Source organism: Lemur catta, chromosome 4, assembly GCF_020740605.2.
Source record: "Lemur catta isolate mLemCat1 chromosome 4, mLemCat1.pri, whole genome shotgun sequence".
Lineage (NCBI taxonomy): Eukaryota > Metazoa > Chordata > Mammalia > Primates > Lemuridae > Lemur > Lemur catta.
Genome location: NC_059131.1, coordinates 108849705 through 108867312, shown reverse-complemented (window position 1 = coordinate 108867312; position 17608 = coordinate 108849705). Strand labels below are relative to the sequence as shown.

The window sequence follows — 17608 nt, the reverse complement described above, 5'->3', positions numbered from 1 at the left end:
TAAAGGACTGATAACAAGAATCTATTTAGAACTCAGGAAAATCAGCAAGAAAAAATCAAACAACCCTATCAAAAAGTGGGCAAAGGACGTGAATAGAAATTTTTCAAAAGAAGATATCAGAATGGCTAACAAACATATGAAAAAATGCTCAACATCCCTAATCATCAGGGAAATGCAAATCAAAACCACAATGAGATATCACTTAACTCCAGTGAGAATGGCCTTTATCAAAAAGTCCCAAAACAACACATGTTGGCGTGGATGCGGAGAGACAGGAACACTCATACACTGCTGGTGGGAATGCAAACTAGTGCAAACCCTGTGGAAAGCATTATGGAGATACCTTAAACAGATTCAAGTAAACCTACCATTCGATCCAGCAATCCCATTATTGGGCATCTACCCAGAAGAACAAAAGTCATTCTACAACAAAGACACCTGTACCCAAATGTTTATAGCAGCACAATTCACAATTGCAAAGATGTGGAAACAACCCAAATGCCCATCAATCCACGAATGGATTAGTAAAGTGTGGTATATGTATATCATGGAGTATTACTCAGCTATAAGAAATAATGGTGATACGACATCTCTTTGGTTCTCCTGGAGAGAACTGGAACCCACTGTATTAAGTGATGTATTCAAAGAATGGAAAAACAAGCATCACAAGTACTCACCAGAAAATTGGTTTCCCTGATCATCACCTAAATGCACATGGGGGAAGGGTACCAAGTGGATATCAGACTGAGATGGGGGGTGGGGGGAGGGGATGGGTGTATGCCTACATGATGAGTGCGTTGTGCACCGTCTGGGGAATGGTCATGCTTGAAGGTGCTGACTCGGGGAGATGGGGGGTGGGGAGAGGGGATGGAGGTATGACTACATGGTGAGTGCCAGGTGCACTGTCTGGAGAATGGACACACTTGAGGCTCTGACTCAGGAGGATGGGCGGGACATGGACAATGTATATAACCTGAACTTATGTAGCCCCATGATGAGCTGAAATAAAAAAAAAAAAAGAATTTGTATCTATGTTCTTAGGAACTTCAAGGCTCTCAGTGTTTAAAACTGCCATCCTCATTATGCCAAAGCTCTATGAACTTAACAGACATACAGAGATAGTCCTTAATACAGCTGTACCTGAATAAAAGGTTCAGGATTTGCTATCATTCTATTTGAGAAAACCCTGCTTGTAGTAAACATTTGTTGAGCTAATCCCCTGAATGTTAACAAAGAAATGTGAAATCCTGAAAGGGCCCGCTGCTACTTATTGAAAGACTGTCTGAAAGCAAATTTCTAAAGACTCTCTGAATGGCAGTGAAGGATTGTTAAAGAGAAGGAAAAAGGTGTTAGTTTATAAGCTGATAGATATTCCCAATGATATTCTTTTGAACTGCTCAACCACAGAGCTAGACAAAGGCAGATAAAGTCAGACTGATATTATTAGAAAGGAGAGATTTGAAGGAAGTAGCATCTATCAAACTCCAAATCTTCTGGAGATTTCTTCAGTTTTTGAAATATGGTAATATATATTATATTTATTTATTCAGTGATTCTTAAATAGGAGTGCATCAGAATCTCAAGAAAATTTTTTTTCATTGGTTACAGAAGCGTTTCATTATGTTGCACAGGTGGGCTTGAACTCCTCGGCTCAAGTGATCCTCCTGCCTCAACTCTCCAGAATAGCTGGGACAATAGGCATATATGACTGCAGCCAGCTTTGAGGAAATCTGTTTAAATATATATGTCCAGGCCTTATTGGATTTACTAAACCAAAGTCTTCAGGGATTGGCAGACTTGTAGATTCTTAAAAAATTTTCCCAGGTCACTGTGGTATACAACTCTAGCTGAGAATCAATGGAGTAGACAATCACTTCACTGTCTTATCTCTCTCACATAGCCAAGTCCCTTGATCATTTGGAGATCTGCCCAAAAACAGGAAATAGTAAAACATGGAGTTATTTACTGAAAACTCCACTTAATTTTACTGCACAGGGTTAGAACAGGGACTAAGAAACTCAAAATACAGCCTGATTTTGCTTTTTATAAGCTCTGTATCACCCACCTTCCCAACAAGAAATTCTAGTAGAGTCTTGTCTAAGTGGCTGTTTCTGCAAGAGTAGGATAAGAAGTCAGTTGAGTACTTACTCTTCCCTCTTCTGAAGTCTTCCCCACATCATCACCACCTATTCACTGCCAGTCTGATTTCTGTGCAAGTTTACAACTCACTACCACTCTTTCCCAAAATGAGAATTATTTTTCTGAAAATTGAAGATCACTTTGTCTAAACATATAAACTGGGAACAATCAAACAAATAAACATACAAAAAACATCTCCATTGTATTTTCCCTAAATTACCTGATTTCCAAACTGGCTGGCATATTTCTGATTGTTCTCTTTTTCCCTTTCCATTTTTCTCTCTTAAGACTTGCCAATTAGAGATAAGTCACTTTGATATAAATCACATTTTTAGGGAACTTGTCAACAGCAGCAAGACTTCCATTTGCTGTATAGTGCTTTAGATATGAGTTTTAAGATAAAGCCTACTTCCAGGGCATATTTGGCATCCCTGGGTTATTTTATACGAATTAGGGGGGGGGGGGAAACTTGTTTGGAAAAAAACTTGAAAAAGCAAGTTTTCCTTTAATACATGGAGGGTGTTCACAAATATTAACCATGAATGTATAAAAGAAAGCTGCATCCTCTAATGTTTCTTTAAGTGTTTAAATATTTAAAGTAAAATCTTAGACAATTAAGTTATTTCAAACTATTTTCATTCAGGGAATATTTGAGCTTCCAAATATGGAAAATTGATGGTTACATATGTCAGTGTTCTATATTTTGAAAACAAAGTTGGTTGATCTATACCTTGTTTATTGCTTCTATATTTGCGCCATGTGAAAGGAGTTTTTCTGTGATTGACAGGTTCCCATGATAGACAGCATAGTGAAGAGCTGTGTTGCCATAGACGTCACTGTGATTTGGATCCGCACCACGTTCTAACAGGATGCTGGCACACTCCTCTTTCTGGCATTGTACCGCCTATCAGTATCAGATCAAGAAATACATCATAAATTCTAGGAACTCAAAACATTCCACAGATTCCACCAACTAGTTCTGTTTAAATGAAATAAATTTATTCTTATTGTGTGTATTGAAATCAAATCCATCTCATACTGAAATAGATGGCTGCTACATACCTTAATCAGAGCTGTCCTTTTTTCACTGTCGGGGACATTGAGCTTACATTTTCTGTCCACAAGGATAGTAACCATTTTTGGATAGCCACTGGCACAGGCCAAATGGAGAGCAGTCCTATGAAAGTGAGAGGGATTTTTAGGAAATTGTAGTGCACTATCTTAAAATATACAGTGATTCAGGTAACTGTAAATATTAAACAGCATGTTATTCCTCCACCTTCAAAACAAATATATAATTTCCTTGTGAAGAAAGTACAACATTTATTAGCTCCTATTCCTACTGCATTAATAAAGGAGCAGCCTATTTGAAGAGAAAGAGCTTGGCTTTTGGAGTCAGTTCGACTTGGGTTTGCATCCTACTTTAAGCTCTATGAATTACTAGCTATCACTTGGCCTTTTCTGTGCCTCAATTTCCTCTTCAATAAAATAGGCACACAAAAAAAAATAGTAGCTATCTCATAGGACATCACCGTGATGCTTAAATGAGAATCTGTACAAAGTATTTTGAACACTTCCTAATGCAAATAATAGCTCAATGATTGTTAGATAATATAATTATTACTACTATTAAACAAAGACATTTTAATTAAGTAAAATGACACAATTATACCTATTTTGTGAGGTATTTTTTTTCAAGACTAGAGATAACACTATTTCAATGATGCTAGGGTGCTCATTTTCTCACATTTTAACATCACTGATACTGGAATGGTACTTTTTATTCATGACTTATTTCAACTATAATGGGCAGCATTTAAAAATTATCTCATTGATAAACAAAATAACAGGGCATCACACAATGAATGGTGCCCTACATTAAGTGAAATATGGCATCTACAATAGGTTTATGGCAGTTCTACTGGTATCATTGCCATTTATATAAATTTCAGAATCCCATTACTGGGCATCTACCCAAAGGAAAACAAGACATTCTATTAAAAAAGACATCTGCACTCAAATGTTTGTTGCAGCACAATTCACAATTGCAAAGATGTGGAAACAACCCAAGTGCCCATCAATACGGGAGTGGATTAACAAAATATGGTATATGTACACCATGGAGTTCTACTCAGGCATGAAAACAATGGTGATCTAGCACCTCTTGTATTATCCTGGATAGAGCTGGAGCCCATTCTACTAAGGGAAGTATCACAAGAATGGAAAAATAAGCACCACATGCACTCACTATCAAATTGGTATTAACTGAACAACACTTACGTGCACATATAGTAGTAATACTCACTGGGTGTCATGCAGATGGGAGGGGGGAAGAGGATATGGGTATATTCACACCTAACGGGCAGGTGCAGTGTGCACTGTCTGGGGGATGGACACACTTGAAGCTCTGACTCGGGTAGGGCAAAGGCAATATACATAACCTAAACATTTGTGCCCCCATAATATGCTGAAATAATAAAAAGAAATGCTATGATAAAAGGAGGTTGAAATAACAAAAATTTTAAAACCAAGTAATTCTTACTTTGATTTTCAAATAACTTCAAAGCAAAGGAAACCCAGGACTCAAATGAATAGGTATGTCTCCTTTATTCAATATTCACATTTACATGATGTGTGACAATCAGATATTTTCAATGTTTAATATTAGTATTTAATACTGTTACAAATTTTAAAAGGGCAGTTAAAGCTCATCTTTTATAATTTTCTACCTCCAGAAATGCTTTCATTTGAAAGGAGTGAGGAAAAGCTTTAACTGAAGTTAAGCCCTAATACTTTTTTTTTTTTTTTTTTTGAGACAGAGTGTTGCTTTATTGCCCTGGCTAGAGTGAGTGCCATGGCGTCAGCCTAGCTCACAGCAACCTCAGACTCCTCAGCTTAAGTGATCTTACTGCCTCAGCCTCCCGAGTAGCTGGGACTATAGGCATGTGCCACCATGCCCGGCTCATTTTTTCTATATATATTTTAGTTGGCCAGATAATTTCTTTCTATTTTTTTTAGTAGAGACGGGGTCTCGCTCTTGCTCAGGCTGGTCTCGAACTCCTGACCTCGAGTGATTGACCCACCTTGGCCTCCCAGAGTGCTAGGATTACAGGCGTGAGCCACCGCGCCCGGCTCACTCCAATTTTTAATATCTCAATTGCTCAGGCTGGTCAGGTAAATAGGAATTTTTTAAGGATGGATGTATCCTAAAAGATAGTAGAATATGCTGCTACATAATAAGTATTCACACTATGTTTGATGAATAAATGGATTGAAAGGATAGAGTTGAAAAGTTCAATATTTTTAAAGAAAACTCTTATAAAGTGTTAACTCTGTAATACTAACAATCAGTTATACTTGCTATTTTTCATTTTCATAATTATACAACTAAAATATGATTAATCTCAACTTTTTACATATAAGTAATAAATATATATGTAACAAAACATATGCACATTATACAAATGTATCTAAAACAAAATCTTCAGGTACAGATAAAAAGATCCCCTTTATTTCTGAAGGGCTAAAAGTTGGCAGAAGATTCCAATCCACAAAAAAATTAAAAATAAATCAATAGAAATGAAGAAATTATTTCTGTCTCTGCAAGACTCGTATTACTGCTCTTCCCAGGGATTATATCATTAATAGTAAATTTTTACTAGGACTTTTAAAGCATACATGCTAATTGCAGAAATCACAGATAAGAAAAAGGAAAAAAATTCACTTATAATACAAATGCCCAGATATATCAAATTGTATCACATTTTGTACAATTTACAGCTAACACAAGACCACAGTGTGTTTGCGTATATGTATAATCAAAATAAGTTTTATTCTTACTTGATATACCTAAATATTCTTTACCTGTCAGCACACATACATATGTATGCCACCTTCTATGGTCACATATTATTTCATCCTATGGACACAACCAAATTGATTTATAAAATCCATCCTATGTGTTTCTCCTAATACATTATTATTTTAAGAAGTGCTAAGAAAAACAAATTGTATGATCTCTGTTTCTTGAAGATATTTTAGTACAATGGAATTCATGTGTAAAGGGCATATATATTTTGTAAATGTGTAGTTACAGTTGCCTCCTTAGTGCAATAGGCAGCGTGTCAGTGTCATTAAGTTCACAGTTACCACCAAGTTGTTTATGTGAAAAGAAATCAGCAACAAACTATAAGCACCAGTATAACTATTTTCAATTTTTAATATTAGTATTTAATATCTTCATTCTTATTAACTCTGTGGCTAGATTAACAGTATCTCATTCCTCTTTTAACTTAAAATCCTTCTCTTAGCTAGGACACTATTTTTTCCTATGTGTGTAGATCTGCAAAAAATGTACTTTGCCCAGTTTTAAATTACCAGTCAGTTTTTTCCTTGTTGTATTTGTCACCATTATCAAGTTCTAAATTTTTTCCTATATTTGGGTGTTTCTGGATTTTCTATCCTGTTCTGTTCATTTATCTGTCTCTGTAACTGTTAATAAATGATTAATTTGTGGAAATTAATAGCACATTTTGAAATCTAGAAGAACAAGCCTTCTTCACTCCATTACAAAACACAATAAAAGAGAGATACCCTGTGTAACTCAAAAATGTGAAAACCTTAATACTTTTATTTGGCTTATGTAAAATTGATAAATATAGAAGGAACTCACATTTTCAGAAAAATGAGTCTTCCTGTTGAAGACTATGGTACCATATACCCACTTGAAAGTTTCCTTCTAAGTTCCCTGAGTAAAGGACACAGTCACATAGATGTACATTGACATAAAACGGATATTGGATTTCATGCAAAGATGTTTTGGCCCAGAATTTGATACATTATGTGAATTATTACTCTCATTATGTACCTTTCTATAACGTATATAACCATGTTTTAAAATGTGTACATTAAAAATAAAACACTGTATACACTTGTGTTAGTTTAATAGGTAAAATTGGCAATAAAGGGTTCTAGAAGGGGAATCATGAGTGGACGGGGAACCAGCTTAAGTTTGGCTTTTGTGCTGCTGCCCATGAAGACGGCCTTGGCGCTGGACGCCTAGAAGGTTCCCACGTCCCAGGTGCTGCGGAGCCCGCAGGGAGGACAGCCCGGCCCCCTGGCTGACAGCAGTCCGGGCTCCCGCCAGTCTGGGAAGGGTGTTTCCCCCACACCCGCCTGGCACCCAGGCCCAGGATGGCCATCCCATTACCTGTTCTTTCTATCTCTGGCATCCAAGGCCTTTTTCTTCAGTGAAAGGATCCGCTCCAATTTCGCTAAGTCACCAGCACTGGCAGCTTGGTGAATTTTGCTGAGATCTTTTTCCCGGATGTGGTACCATGGCTGTAGGAAGGCGCTGTCACCAGCCTCGCCTTCCAGGCCCACCCTGGTCTCGCCATGGTTGCTGGAGGGGCCGGAGGGCGGCCCAACCTTCTTTCTCCCGAAGCAAAAGATCTTCCTCATGGTGGCGGCTTCAGGCTTCACAGGAACCTCAGCTCACCCCCACCTCCCACCCCACCCCCTTGCTTATTCCCCACCTGGGGAGCCCAGTACAATCAAGACAACCCTATCTGACCACGACCTCCAAGGAAAATCTCGGTTTCTAACGACTGACAGGAATAAACTGCCAGGAAGAGCCAAGCAGCACCAAGCACAGCCAAGCACAGCCAAGCACAGCCGTTAAAGCAAGTGCGCATGCGCATCAGAATGTGATGTCACTGCGCATGCGCACAACTGCCAACAGACAAATCGTCCCCTCCACCAAGCTCCTCTGGACGCGTGGCCGGTTGGGGCTGCTCTGTCCCCACCGTCCGCGTGTCATGCACCTGCGCAGGCTGGCTGGGCTCGCCCCGGGCAGCCTCAGTATCTCCCAGTGCGCCACCCACCGGGCCTATGGCCCAGCAGCCTGATTGAATGCACAGCCTGTGCCTGCTCCTCCTCACCCAGAGTCCATAGGCAGGGGTCTCCAGTGCTGGGCCCTCGGCTGCCACTGGGGATCGAGGCTGAGCAGCCCTTGCCAGCCTCTGTGCAGCCACACCTGCCTGGCTGTCCAGCAGGCTTGGCCGCTTCTATGGCAGGTGGCCGGTCTCTCTGCTACTGGCACGGGGGGCGGCTTGGAGGTTGCTGAGCTGCTGCTGCCTGCTCCCTTCCAGGCTGAGCTTTGGGCAGCCAGTGAGCTTAGAGAAGTGTCTGGCCAAGCTGATGGCCAGAGGGACTCCCTGGACCCCTCCTTCAAAGCACGCCCTGTGGCTGGGGGTGTCGAAAAGGAGAGAGCAAAGGTGAACAAAAGTACATTGAGGTGGTGATTAACAGGAACATAAAGCTGGAACACAGTGTTAACTCCTGTAAAACAGTTCCTTAAGTTCAACTTTGTGGGGAAACTTTTGGGCCCACATGGCAAGTTTCTGAAGTGTTTACAAGAAGAAACTTTGACAAAAATGTCCATCCTTGGAAAAGGTTCCATGAAAGACGAGGTGAAGGAGGAAGATTTGAGGAAAAGTGGAGAACCAAAGTACTTCAAAGTACTTCCATCTCCATGTTCTGTCATTGAAGTGCCTACAGAAGCTTATGCCTGGATGACACGTTTTCAGAAAACTCAAAAAAGTTTCTCATCCCTGACTATAATGATGAGGTGAGGCAAGTACAGCTCCAGGAATTAATACATTTGAATGATGGTTCAGAAAATGCAGATCTTCCAGTGGTTGGAGGGAAACCCGCCTTGGATACAAGAGATGTACCAACCCCAGCAATTACCAGAGGAAGGGGAGAAGTCGCGGCCCAGCTGGTGGAGTTCGTGTACCAAGAGGGACACCAACTCCTAGGAGAATCCTTTCCACTCCAAAGCCAGTGAGTTGCAAAAGAGGACTTCTCACTCCAAGATCAAGAGGAGTGTCCCCAGCTGGGTGGAGATCTCCACCACCACCCCCAATATAAGAGAAATAAGGACAATATGACTAAGGTGATGGAGACGGCACCACCTATGATGAACAGAGTTGCGATTCCTATGCTAACAGCTACAGCACCCCAGCCCTAAGTTGTGCTGATTACTATGTTATGGGCTCAGACTCTGTGGGGAGACTTACGATTCTTATGGGCAAGAGGAGCAGAGTGACACGAGACACAAGGGACTTGTTTACCGGAACAGGGAAGGACGTGTTTACAGAGAACATCCATTGGCAGATACTGATTGCACTGTCTGCTACTGTGAAACAGCCAATCTCCACCAGTTCTGAAATTGGTGAAAATAATTTCTTTCCTCTGAACAATCCCTTTTTAAATGAATGAAAAATGCATAAAACTTGAATGGATGGAATTTCAAACTACTTTTGTGAAGCATCATCCTGTGCAGAAAAAAAAGATAAAATCTTGTTATTTCCAGTCTGTCTGAAATAATAGGTTATAAAAAGAAAACAACAACTTTGGTTAACTAGTGGTAAAAAGATGAGCTCCCCTCCCACTGATGCTGATGCTGGGTGGTGGCAGGAGGCACAGTCATGCTGCTGGGGGAACACACATGCATGGATGACAGCCAGGCAGGCATCTCCAGGCACACAGAACTCAGGGACTGCAGCACTTCTGTAGGGCTGGTTGGGGATACTCTCAGCATCAGAGAACATTCCTCAAACATGGGGCACGGCCTCAGGGGCACTGGGCTTTTCTGAGGAGATCACTTAGTCACTGTTCTAAGACTAGAGTTACGCTTGAGAATAGAAAGAACCCACAAAAGTAACAGAAGACAAGTGGGCTGCCTTGGGGAGATGACTGGGGTTCTCCCTGGGGAGCTACTCAGGGAAGGCTTCCTGGAGGAGGTGATGGTGAGACACTGTGAAGTAGGATGATGAGGGAGGACACTGCAGAGGGAGGGCAGTTCAGAGGTCAGAATAGAGCAATAGGAGAACAGGCCACTCCTCTCTCCGGGCTGGCGTGGAGGTCTGCAAGAGAAAGCAGCATCAGACGAGGCTGTCCCCACGGTATCCTGGGCTGCCTCCTGGAAGTGTGGATCTGGGATGGAGGGAGGTGGGAGCTGCAGTCTCCTTCCCAGGGGTCGACTCAGGGAAGACACATGCCCATCTGAACAGCACAATTCTTTAGGCCAGCGGTAGCCAAACTTTTCATCTTGCTCCACCAAGAGTAAAAAATTACTATAAAAAAAATAACGTATGTTATACTGTATTTAAAATATATATTAAGATATAAATGAAAAAAACAATGAGAAGAAAAAATTGAGTGCAGGTGGTTTGGATACTTCCTTCTTGTGCCCCAGCAGGGGGTCCCCAGCACACCCACTCTGGGACTCGCCAGGAGGCCCTGTGCCTGGCCTGCCACTGGCCGGGGCAGTGGGGCACTGGGAGAAGCCTCGGCCTCTCAGGGATGAGGGAGTTTGCCTGTTAAAATCGGAGATGAGTTCAGATGATTTCCATGAGGTAAACCATGGCTCTGATAGGGGACCCTATGTCAGCAGTAGCCCTGCTTCTGCCTCCTGTGCTCTGTGTGTGACCATGTCACCTGCCAGCCCTTCCACCTCTTCGCGGGTAAAGGCAGGGGCCGGGGGGGCCACTCAGTGTGTGTCAGGCTCACAGGGCACGGAGGAGCCGTGGGAACGTTTGGGGCTGGAGGGCTGGAGGTGTCTGGGGGTGGCTCGGAGGGTGTCCTGGTCTCTGGAGTGAAAGGAGCTGCTTAGGAGGCTGTTCTGGCAACTCAGCCCTGAGCGAGGGAGGGAAGTCAGAATACCAACAGGGACTTGGTGCTCTTGGCCACAGGGGAGGAGGGAGGAAGAGAGCCTGTGTCCTGGGACCTGTCAGGGCCCTGGCCTTGGCCCAAGGAAGTGACAGTTGGCCTGAGGGAGAGACGCCCAGACTGCTCTGTGGGGCCAGCTCCCCATCCACGCTGAGGGCTCTCGGCTCAGCCCAGACTTGTGGTGGGGGTCGGTGAATGAGAGGTTTTCAGATGCCACTGGAGGGCTTGTGGATGTGCAGACTGCTGGGTCCCACCCCTGGAGTTTCTGACTCAGTGGGCCTGGAGTAGGGCTTGTGAATGTGCCTAACAAATGTCCAGGTGATGCTGCTACTGCTGGTGCAAAGACCACCCTGTGAGGACCACCGGGCTAGAGGAAGGCAGAGTGCGGAGCCATTTGTGTGCCTGAGAGCGAGAGGCTGCTGGAAAGTGCGGGCCAGGTGAGCTGGGGGCCCTGAGGATGCTGCACACCAGCCAGGGCTGGACAGAGTTGGGGGCCTCGGCCAGGGCTGGTGACTGTCTCCATTTGGTGGAGTTAAGACACCTCGGCATGTCCTGTGGACTTTTCTCCCTCCCAGCAGCAGGGTCTTCAAGGGGAGGGTAGAGCTGCCTCGTTGGGTAGAGAGGAGAAGAGGCGAAGGGTGGGCCTCAGTGGTCCCCGCTTGGCCTCAGTGGCCCAGACCAGCCTTGGGGTCCTGCCTCTTGTTCCAATGTGGGATTGGGACTGACCGGAAACTGGAGATCTGGGTTCAAAGGGCAAACCTCTGGACGAATAGGGGTTGTCTGAAGTGGGGCCTGGAGTAGGAGAGGGGGTCGGGGGTGTGCTCCATCCACGAGTGCCTGTGAGCCACGGGCCAGCACAGAGGGGCTTTCTGCACCAAATAGATGGTAGGATGAAGTGGCCCCTCTAAAGAAGTTGCTGTTTTTTAAAAAGAAATCCACTCCAGTGCCTCCAGAGCTGGTCTTGTAGGGAGGGGCTCTGAAGTTGCTGCCCCCGGGGCTGATGCCTGGGGAGGGGCGCCGTGCTCCTCTGCTGGCTTCCATGCCACGTGGGACACGGCCCTTCCTGCCAGCTGCAGCTTCAGGGATGGGCCAGGACATGGTCACCAGCTTCAGGGCCAGCTCTGCCTACACACACACACACACAGAGCAGTGGGGGTAATTCAGTGAGTAATTCTCCTAAGACCTTCACGATGCTACTGTTGTGCTGAGAAGTCAGGGGAGGCCTTCTCGCTTGTGGAGGAGGTAACGCGTGGGGCTCAGAGGCCGAACCAGAGCCAAAAGCCTCAGGAAAAGTGTCTAAGCCCAGAGGCCTCCCCAGACCTCACCCTCCTGCCTCCCCTCATCCCTGCCTGCCTGTCTCCAGGGCTACAGGACCTCACCTGGGGCTGGCAGTCCTCATGGCCGCTGCTGTCCTCTTTGTCTTCACTTTCCAGGCCCCTGTTGTCATAGGACACATGTCCTGCCTGGCAGATGCAAGAACCACCTGACTTCTGGAAGACCTTGTTCAGGCCCCAAGTACAGTTGGAGGCACCTGGGGATGGAGAAGTCCCGTAGCCTCACAGGCGCCTGGCACTGAGCCTGTTGGAAAGGCCCCCGGGTGCTATGATGCGCAGCCTGGGCTGAGAACTGCCGACGCCATCGAAAGCACCGCACCCGGTACATGAGGCCTCGTTCTCATACATGGTCAGACAAAGCGGCATGGGCCAGTCCCAAAGCATGGGCACGGGCCGCTGTCTCCGGGTGACAGGAGGAGAGAGATCTGCTCACACCAAAGCCTGAAGGATGGACTGGATTTGATGGACAAAGCCAGGAGGACAGGAAGGTGAGCAAGGGAAAGTTCACAGTTTATCTGGAAGACATAAGGAGTCCAGGTGGATTTGTCTTCTGAGGGAGAAGAGATGATTGGGGCCAGGTGGTGGACTGGGGGTCCCTGTGACTCGGCCTGTTTGCCACTGTTGGGGTTGGTATCTGCTCAGGGAGACCAAATAACACTCGTCTGAAATTCAACCCTGTCAGGTTGCTGCAGGTCACCACTCCCACACATGGTGTCCAGGGGACCCTCAGCAGGGCTTGTCGAACGAGTTGGTGGAAAGCTGGCATTTGTTTTCTGACGTGGTCATGTTTATCCCCCAAAGAAATTTAGGGATGATGAAAAAGAGAGAGGACTATTTCCACTGCAGAGAAGGGAGGGAGGCAGCAAAGCCATGACACGTGGAATATCCTTCCTCCCCAGACAGGTTCTGGATGGTCAAACCCTCTCTGATATTCTCAGCTCCGTGCTGAGACCCTGTGCAGTGCTGTGACCTATATGATCCAGGAGGCCGACGTCTCTTCTCACGGCCCAACGCACTGAGCTTCAGACTCGGCTTCTGGAGCCCTGTGGTTCCACAGAGGTGCCCCAGGGTCTCACTGGGTGAACGAGTGACCAGATAGGAACAGCCATGAGACCTCACCCTTCCTTCAGTCCAAGCTTCTCTGCTTTACATGTTTTATATTAATTCCTTAAGTAAGAACTCATTAGAAAAAATGTTTCATTGTTAAAGAACACTTCAAACAAAAGTCTGCAACCTTGGCCTGGCATTCGTGGCTGTAGAATTAAGCAGAGATCTAAATTAAAAGTATCATTTTAAAATATGTCACCCTACTATGTCAACCCACAAATATTTACTCATCCTCAAGACCCAGTTTGTAAAAGAAAATAAAATCTCAGGACCCTCTAAATTTATTACTCAAAGGGGTAAGTTAAGACCTGGGGAACTAGTTATGTAAAATGTTGGCAATTCTGCTTCTAAGATTACAGATTAACTCTCTTCTTCATTTTTCTTATTCTCTAATGACTCAAAGAGACCAAACACCAGACCTACCCTTTCCAATCACTGATTTTTATTACTTCCTCTTTTATCACCCTCTACTTCAGACCAGATGGCTCCCAAAACCCCATGACTATTATATCTTCCTTGTGGAATGGTAAATATACCTTTCCTGAAAGAAAAAGACTGCTCAACTAATCGGGTCACTGTAACTTTGCATTAAGCTCTACATAGGAAGATGTTGAAACTCTGTGAAGTCTCCCTATGTTTTATCTGTATAAACGATACCAAACTTCTAGAATTAGGAACACTGACTTTCATTCTTCAAAATCTATGCCTTCTGGGTGACTGGCCTTAAATTTTGTGTTTAAATAATCTCTCTTTAAACTAGATTCTTTTGATTATTTTAGGTTGACAAATTTAAACACACTTTTTCAGAAAGTTCTTCTGACCCTGCCACGCAGAAGCATTTTCTTCCCATTTTGAATGTCCAGGGTTTGGAGTCCTGTCTTGTGTACTTGACATTTCTCACACCTGTGGGCTCGTTTTTTTGTTTCTTCCTATTATGCCTATCTTAGTATCTTTTATAGTGCCTTTGTGCTACTGAGAATGATGAGATGTGTGTTTTTTTTCAGATAAACTTTAAAATAAATTAAAAAACCCTCTACCCAATCCCCAAAGGGAAAGAGGGAGTTTACAAAAGTATATATACTTAAAAGATAAAAAATAAATCAGATTTTTTATACCTTTGGCAATGGCAGAATAGCTTATTTCAGACCAATTCTGCTGAGATGTGTAACTTACACAGACAATGTGGAAACATGCATAGACAACATCTGTTTGAGGTGATGGAGAACTTGTGCACTATCATCCTGCCCCCCTCAGCCCCCGCAGCCCCCTTGGTCTCCCGGGCACGCAGCACGGGCTTCCACCGCCCTCGCGGCCGGGCGCAGGGCAGGGCGGCGGGCACTGATGTGCAAGGAGTGTCACACAGCCCGTGCTTCCTGGACACGAACAGCACCTGCCTGCTCCGTGGGCCCCTTCACCGCGTCTCCCGTGTTCTTGGCTCTGGAATAGGTGGGCCGGCCCAGGCCCTTCCCCTGCACGCTTCCAGGTGCTCCCGGGCCCTGTGGGTCCTTCCCCACCTGCCACTCCCACTCTCCTCACCGAGCTCTGCCCGGGTCCAGCTCTAGGCCTGGCCCCTTCCGCTCGGTCCCAGGTGTCCCAGAACTCACCCTGGGGGCAGCTGAACCCGGGTGGGCAGGGCGTGCGGGGCAGGGTGTCCAGGGCCCGGCTGCGGTAGGTGCCCGCTTCACAGAGGCGACAGCAAGTCTCCTCGGAGACCCTGAGGCCACTCCCACTCAGGGCCTCGGAGCCCCCAGGGCAGGCACGAGGGTGGGCGCTGCCCGGCGGGCAGTAGTGAGGAAACACGCGACTGCGCAGAGACACAGACCCGCCCCGGGTCACGCTGACGGGTCTGGGCGTGCAGCTGCTTCTCCTCTCTCTGGAAGGGCCTGTGACACCCCCAGCCTGGGGCTGCAGCAGCCAGGGCACAGAGCCGAAGAGCCCAGGAGGGTCCCCAGGTTCCCAAGCAGGGCCTGGGTCGGCAGGAAAGCAATGGGGTGCAGGCAGCTGCGAAGGTGGGGAGCAGCGTGGGGATCAGGAAGGGGCAGGAGGGGTAGGGTGGAGGGAGGGCACAGTGCGGTCAGGGAGGGGGGACATGTCTGGGCAGTGTGAGATGGAGCAGGGACCCGTCTTAGGGCACTGCCGGGCCCCCCAAGGAAGAAAATAAAAGAAAAATCTTGGGTCCCTTCAAGAGAAATTCCAGGCACTGAAGAGCAAATGACAACCAGCTGAGTAAGCAGGTAGTGACAGCAGCAGCCCCAAGCCAGCAGCTCCAGGAGGTGTCTACTTCCCCGTGTGGACTAGTAACATTTCAACGTGTCTTCCGGTTTTCCAGAAACTCCTGACAGACAGAACAGGCAGGTAAGTGGGAACTGAGGACTGAACTCTGAGCACACTTCTTTGTTCTGAATTTCTCCCTGAGGGGCCGGAGAGAGTCACACCCACCTTGACATTCCTTTCTGCTGACCCCAAGTTTCAGACCTGGCCTTGCTTCCTTAGCCAATTGCTAACTAAAGAATCTCTGAGTCCACCTATGACCCACAAGTCTCTGCTTCAAGATATTCTGCCTGTTTTTGTCCAAACCAAGGCATAACCTCCATGTGTTGATTTATGATTTTGCTTGCAGCTTCTGCCTTCCTGAAACATACCCCACCTTCCTTTGAAAACACGAGCCTGTAAGCCATCGAGAATCCGGGTCTCAAGCATTAGCTGCCTGTTCTCCTTGCCAGGTGCCATGCAACAAAACACCTTCTCTCATTGCAAATCTCCACATCACCGTCTGGCTTTACCACGCCAGGTGAGCGGACCCCAGTTCGGTTCATAACAGGTGCAGCCACGAACATATACGGTCAAATGACAAGTGGCTCCCCCCATCCTTTTGGAGCCAGTTGGGGTGTGCATTTTGAGTGCTGGGGCTCAGAGACTAATGCCCCAAAATATGAAATTTTGACTTGCTGGACTGAGGAAGCCTCAAGTCCCTCTGCCCTTCTCCCCACACCATCTCTCTCAGTGCTTAGGATAAAGTTGTTCTCTTGAGTTCCTTCTTCTGCCTACAGTTCAAACCCATGAAGAACAATTGTTTTTTCTTCCTGCCTGTTATCTCATTATGTATTGCAAAAAGGAAGACCAGGAACACAACCACCGCTGAACATGTCCTTTTCCTGGGTGATGTCTGTCTCTCAGACTTCTTCACAGTCTGGAGAGCTGTTTCCCAGCTGACCTCTGCTCCCCATTTGCCCAGTCTCCCTAGTGATCACTCATTGCCCCTGAGCAGATTCCTCTTCTCCCCTCCCTTAGCCTGCTCTGTAGGGTCCCCACCCGGTTCTCTCTGTAGCCTCAAGGTGGTATATAAGCTTCCTTGCCCATCTGGGGCTGGGTCTTCATCCTGAAGGCTCCCCTGCATGTAAGTTAAATACATTTGTACGCCTTTTCTCCAGTGAATCCGCTTTTTGTGAGTTGATTTTTTTCAGTGAAACTTTCGGGGGCTACAGGCCTTGGGCCGTACATGATAGTGGGGGTGGGGTGGCAGTTTCCTCGAGGCCAGCACAGGGTGGGTGGCAGTGAGGCCCCGGCTCGCCCATGAAGGACGCTGTCACAGGCTCCCTGTGCCCTGCAGCTGGAGCTACACATCCCAGCTCTCTCGCCCCCTCCCTGAGTGCTGTCCCGGAGCCCTTACTGCCACACAGGCAGGCCCTGCCTGCTGTCCCAGCACGGCCTGGAGCCCTGCCAGGAGGCTCAGGGTGCCTTTCCTGCACCCCAGGACATGAGTCCATCACCACACGGTCCATCTTGCTCCCACCCAGGAGCCGCCTCCTCTCCTGCGGGACCCCTGCCCTGCTCCCAGAGGGAGGAGGGAGGTTTCTGCGGCGCCTTGAGACCTGGGGGCACAGAACACTCTGTCCTGGGCTTTGCTGTTTCTAGTCAAACCTCTGGCCGGCCTCTCCCTGACCCGGACAGGCAGGAAGAGCGGGCTCGAAGGGGCACTGGTCTTGGGGAGATCCGGGTGGTGTGGACACCGCCAAAGACTGGGTGGGCCTTTCCAGGGCTGGGCAGGAGGTTTCCCAGGATGAGCAGGTGGCTGTGCCTCACCTGCAGCCAGAGCTCAACAAGGGTGTCCCTCTGAGCCCCTGGCCTCGGGGTGAGGGGTGGAGGGCAGGGCTGGGGCGCACCCTGCGGTCTCACCTGCGGGACATTCAGATCCAGCTCCACAGGGGGCGGCAAACACATTGGTGTGGCCCCTCAGTTCCACATCGGGGCAGTAGTAGCCAGGCGGGCAGAGCTCACAGTCTGCCGGCACTGAT

The 17608-nt window shown here is 46.7% G+C and overlaps 1 pseudogene; it reads left to right on the top strand.

The window, feature by feature from the left end:
* Positions 1–7859: 7859 nt before the first annotated feature.
* On the top strand, positions 7860–9368 carry LOC123637491 (annotated as a pseudogene).
* Positions 9369–17608: the final 8240 nt, after the last annotated feature.